This window comes from Argentina silus (assembly GCF_951799395.1).
Source record: "Argentina silus genome assembly, chromosome: Y".
NCBI classification, from domain to species: Eukaryota; Metazoa; Chordata; class Actinopteri; order Argentiniformes; family Argentinidae; genus Argentina; species Argentina silus.
Genome location: NC_139654.1, coordinates 37,796,800 through 37,802,799, shown reverse-complemented (window position 1 = coordinate 37,802,799; position 6,000 = coordinate 37,796,800). Strand labels below are relative to the sequence as shown.

The window sequence follows — 6,000 nt, the reverse complement described above, 5'->3', positions numbered from 1 at the left end:
CACTACCAGACGAGTACAAAACATACACAAGTCACATGCAAATCCCTGCACTGCAGACGACAGACAACAACTGTCTCTGTACAACTAGTCCTGGACCTCCACTAATAGACAGATACAAAGAGAGCAGCATACAGTAGCAGCAGAGCCCAGAGGCGAGGCGAGGCAAGGCAAGGCAAGGCAAGGCAAGTTTATTTATATAGCACATTTCATACACAGAGGCAATTCAAAGTGCTTTACGTAAAATAGATAAAAAGGAAACAGCATGAAAAAAAAATTAGAATAAAAACGCATAAAAGACATAAAAAAATAATAAAAGTCACAGTGCATTTTAGGGTCACAGTGCAATTATTAGCGCCAATTTAGTTTCAATTTAAGGCAAAAGCGAAGCCCTTTTTTTTTTTAAGCCCATTTTTGAAAGTAGCCAGTGTTGGGGCTGATCCTAGATCTATGTGTAACATAATAACTGAGAGACCTGCAGCAGGGCAGGTCCTCATCACTGGCTGTCTGCTTTGAGCTGGTTGTCGTTGGACTCCTGGCAGCGGAACAGCAGCTTGAGTTTGATGGGCCGTATGGGCATCAGAGTGTTCTGTAGGTCCATCTCAATGGGGATCTGGTGAGAGTTGACACACAGTTAAAATATGAAGGAACGAGTAAAACAGATGTCAGCGTTACACTATGAATGTTACCTAATACAGTGTCACTGTTACGTTCGGGTAGCATTGCACTATAAATTCAAATAAACTCAAACTCCTGGACAACCTCTCTTGGGTCGACATACATTAAAATGGCCCTATGAAGTCTCGAGGGAGTTTTGCAGAAATACAAATAGCTTTTTTTAAAATCTCACACTTCCATCATTTAGTAGGTAGCCTATACTGAGGATGATTGGCGCCTAGTACTGAAAAATGCAATCTGGGAAATTAAATGGGGAGTACATACTCATGCAGTACGCAAGTACAGAATTGTAGTATGGGGGTTCAAACCCGGGTCTCCCATGTGGAAGACACAAACGCTACTATTAAGCCAAGAGGACATCCTCAAGGTCTGAGGGCGACACTTCAGTTTACATGTCTCAGGCAGGGCTACCTCATCACGCGAGTGTGATTCCAAAATCACCTCTGCTACATATAGAAACGCAACAAAGTCATAGGTACAAAATTATATTTACAATCATTGTATCATTATTTTGTCTCACCTCTGTCTCTTTGCAGACGGTGAAGTTGAACCTCTGTAGAATCTCCACCATCGCCAGTTTCATCAATACCAGAGCGAATCGCATCCCGATACAGTTCCGTGGGCCCACCCCGAACGGCATGTAGGTGTATGGGTCGATGCTCTCCTTGTTCTCCTTACTGAACCTACACACGGAGAGTTCAAAGGAGGAGGGGTTAAAGAACATATCAATTAAATCACAGTAATATGATGGTTATACATGGTTGAAGAAACCTGTTTGTGTTTGGTCGTCGCATTTAGGTTTGTTTTATGGTTGTTTGTGGAACACTGCTCTTATCGTTGCTGTTGTGATTGATATTGTGGTTGTGGTTAAGATGTGGCCCATTACCTCTCTGGTTTGAACTCCTCTGGGTCTTCCCACACATCGGGGTCACGGTGCAAGGTCCAGATGGGTATCATGACAACCATACCCTTGGGGATGGTGATGCCGCTGATCTCAACAGATTTCTTGGCGACTCTTTCAAGTCGATGGGGTACAACCTGAGAGACTCGTTGATCACGCTGTCTAGATAGTCTGCGTCAGAGCCTCGTACTGGAGAGGAGCCTGCAGTGATATTACACTCACATGAGCACTAGTGATTGGTCGTTCACGTAGCCGTAGCCCAGAACTAACTCTTTTTCGTCGCAAATCTGAAGAGCTGTTAGTTTTTTGTGTTCTTTTTTTGGGAAATGAACACAGTACTGTACTTATTCTAATCTGCATAGCCTAATTTCATGACACCAATGATAGATGTACACAAGGATCAATCAGAAGTCAAAATGCCACTAAACTGCGCTGCTTTTAGTGGATTGACTGCTTGGAATACTGAATGTGCTATAGTCTATTATTTCCTATCACAGTCGACAGACTACAAGAAAACTGTCAGGTGGTTCAAATGTGAATAACTTGGTATCCATTCCATTAACTGTGGCCGGGCAGCACCGAACAGCCCAGAGAACATTACCATGGTGCTTTTGAATATTAGGTCCCTATCTGGCAAAACCTTTATTGATCTTATCTCAGAGCGAAAGCTGCACTGTAATGTTTTTATCTGAAACCTGGCTAAACATGAATGCATGTCAGTCTATTAGAAGTGGGGAAAAAATATATTTTCACTCTATTATTTATCTAGCCATGTCGCTGAGCAGATGAGAATTTCATGATGAATATGAATATGAATAGTACACCATCAACAGCTTCCTCCTGTGATAATGATTTAGTAACCAGCTTCAACACCAAACTAAGGGCAACTATCGACTCTGTAGCACCAGTCAAACTGAAAAAGGCTGTGGCCAAATTTAAAAGAATTTGCAGAAAGTCTGAGCTGACAAAAACTGCAGGTCCACCTTGATATTCTTCGAGAGCATCTTTCTGCTTTTAATGAGGTAATAAAAAAACGCCAAGACGGGATCATTTCTCAAAATTGATAATGAATCATAACAACTCAAACAGTGCTCTTTTCAACGATTGACAGCCTTATAAATCCCGCCCACAAGACACCTGGTGATCTGCTCTCCACCTACAAATGTGAGGAATTTGCAACATACTTCTGAGATAAGAGAACCAATATTAGGTGAGGAGGATCACTCAGGCAAGACCTGAAGATGTGTTTGATGACTTGTTACCCCACCTTCCACCACATGGAAGCACTATGAACTCTTTTGCAGTGGTCATACAGAAATGCTCAGCAAAGTGGGGGTCTGTTCATCTGCACCTAAAACTACCATGGTGAAACCCCTCCTGAAGAAAAGTAACTTAGACACTTCAGTCCTTAGCGATTTTAGGCCAATCTCCAACCTTCCCTTTTTAAGCAAAAAAATAATAATTCTTGAAAAAAGGTGTTCAAACTGTTAAATAATCTCCTTATTCCCAACTGTACCATTGACATGTTCCAATCTGGCTTTTGTGCCGATCATAGCACTGAGATAGCACTATGTTGTTAAGTTATTAACTAGGTTCTTAATGACCTTAGAATTAATTAATTAATGCTGATGCCAAAATGCTCTTTGTCCTTGTCCTGGTCAAACTGTCTGCACACTTAAAGACACTACTTACAGTAACACTAAGCACCAGGCAAAAAAACAAGGTGTTACCATTGACTCAGATCTTAATTTTGAAACCCATATCAAGAATGTGACTAAAACATATTTGTATCACTTAAAGAAGAGTAAGTAAGTTTGCCATCGTGGAGAAATTCTGTCTGAAGTTGTCCAAACAACAACATCCTCCCTAATAATAATATATCCCCCCGAAATGAACTTGCAGTGTTGGACATTAGCTGTTGTGTTTCTGCATGCGCACACGATTGGGAGAGGCAGCCACCAGAGAAAGGTCAGTCTACTCCCCTAGAACACCCCTGGCACTCACAACATGTTTATATGCAAACCGAATGTCAGGTAGGACACTGCATTTTAAAAAGCGTGTTTTCCGAACCAAAACAGCGTTCGTAAATGAAATATTTATTCATAAGGGATTTATTATAAGGGATCTTGTTCCCTGATCGCTACCGATTAAAGATAGTCATTACAACCGTTAGGAAGCTTTTAGAAAGCTTGAATATTACATGGACCTTTACAGAACACAGCTGTAAAGATGCAACCTTTCCTCTCCCAGGCTGACACTGAGAGACGAATGCATGCTTGTATTACTAGCAGCCTTGATTACTGTAACACTCTCCTGTCTGGTCGACCAAAGAAAGCTCTTGGCAAATGATACAAAATGCAGCAGCACGAGTCAGATGGAGAGCACATATCACACAAGTCTCTGCACTGATTACCTGTTAGTTTTATAATTTATTTTAAGATGATTGTATTAGTTTAGAAATCACTCTATGGTCATGCACACCACTGCATGTCAGACATGCTTTTAAGGTATATACCCTGTAGATCCCTCAGGTCCTCAGGTACTGGCCTTTTAAGTATTCTGAAGATTCCAACAACACCTATCTACTTCCTGTTTCAAATGAATAATACTGGGCAGAAGTCTGCACAGGGATGCTACAGACACATTAGCACACTGCAAAATACTGTCACCTATCTAACCATCTGTAGGAGTCTGCAGTGCACAGGGGTTACACACTCATCAGTACCCTCTAAAACACTGTCACTATCATGTCACTATCACACTGTCACTGTCACTATCACCTGTTCCACATGAATAGTACTATATAGGAGTCTGCAGAGGGGTTACCTTGTTGGGAAACACAGTGTCTATCTCCTCCTGCAGCTTGGTCATGATGTGAGGGTTGGTTGCCAGATTGTAGGCCAGGAAGGACAGAGAGCTACTGGTGGTCTCATAGCCAGCAAAGATGAACATCATTGCCTGGGACAAGATCTCGTGGTCACTCAATCCTATGATGATGGAGAGAGGGGGAGAATGAGAGGGAGGAGAGGGAGAGTGGGAGAAATGGGGTGGTAGGTGTGAGAAGGGGACGAAGTAGAGTATTTCCACGGTGTGTTTGTAGGTATAGGTGTTTGAGGCAGGTACTGTATGTGTGTGTTAGATGCTAGTATACAGTGTGTGTGTGTGTGTGTGTGTGTGTGTGTGTGTGTGTGTGTGTGTGTGTTTAAGGCAGGCACCTTTACTCTGCTCCTCTCCCTTTGAGTTGCTGTCTTTCTGCGAGTCTATCATCAGCTGCAGGAAATCTACCCGACTCTGGAAGCAGGCTTACGTCAGATCAAAATCACATGAGAACTACCAAATCTCTACAATTGTATTACACAATACTGGCTGAAGATCGTATATTTGATCAGTTATATTTACATACCTTCCTGGTGCTAGCCACGCGATTGGACTTGATCTTCTGAAAGACAGCGTAGAAGAAATCTGTGACCGAGGCAGGGAATAGGGATACTCCATGTTTGCCATAACAGGACCCATGAAGGGGAAGAATGCTGGACGGACAGGAAATGCCACGGTTACAAACAGGAACAGGAAATACCATGATACGTGACTCCAATCCTATTCAATGCACAGCCCTGTCCAGAAACAACTCCTAGGCTCTATCCCTAGACACTTCTGTATCCAATCCACTCAGATCTCCAAGTGTCCAGCATTTAGGAACTAGAGGTTGGTTCTGGACACGGCCCATGTGTTTGTCAAATCAGTAGAGCGCAAACCATTGGCAGTGTGGTTTATGTCAGTCTAATCAATGAAATCAATAGCTTCATTTATTAAGCACAAAATGACTGAAAGCTATATGGGGGCAGTTGTACCGACTGTGAGGAACAGTGGGCTGAAGATGTCAAACTTGAGCATTTTCTTGATGTTGGTCACAAAGGGGTCGGAGGGGTTGTGGAGGGAGTCGATGTCGACACTGAATGAAGTACTGACGACCACATCCATACTGTATGGTCCAAAGAACCTGGAACACAACCACACAATCTCTGACCACCAGAACCACAACCGCAAAATTAAAGGGGGAGTTCACTGAAATTACAAATTCACCTTATCGTCTCGGAGATAAATACTCACTCCTTTAGTTCAATGGGCTCATCGTTATCAGCCGTCTTCTTCAGATTGCTGACCAAGTTACCAGAGTGCTGCTTCATGATCCTGAGCATCTGAGTTGGGAAGGATACATGGAAAAATATCATGATTGATACGTGGATTAATATGTGCAAAACATATATTAATATCATGTTTGAAACAGGAATTATTTTAATGTTTATATAGCCTGAGAATATACATCCATACAGGATACATTATGTATATAGTCAAAGAATAAGTGACTCCAAAGATGAACTATTATTCTATACTCTGTCATCTGACCACTGAACTTATCGAAG

The 6,000-nt window shown here is 42.1% G+C and overlaps 1 pseudogene across 1 annotated transcript in view; it reads right to left on the bottom strand.

The window, feature by feature from the left end:
• Nucleotides 1-493: 493 nt before the first annotated feature.
• The window catches only part of LOC310824106 (cytochrome P450 3A27-like), a 28,404-nt pseudogene continuing 22,897 nt past the window's right edge, over nt 494-6,000 (bottom strand). Inside the window, exons 5-12 of the transcript in view lie at nt 5,687-5,775; nt 5,428-5,576; nt 4,980-5,106; nt 4,792-4,867; nt 4,403-4,563; nt 1,562-1,777; nt 1,196-1,358; nt 494-610 (exon numbers count right to left, since the gene is read on the bottom strand). The product of the transcript in view is annotated as a cytochrome P450 3A27-like (transcript). The remainder of the gene's footprint in view (nt 611-1,195; nt 1,359-1,561; nt 1,778-4,402; nt 4,564-4,791; nt 4,868-4,979; nt 5,107-5,427; nt 5,577-5,686; nt 5,776-6,000) is intronic.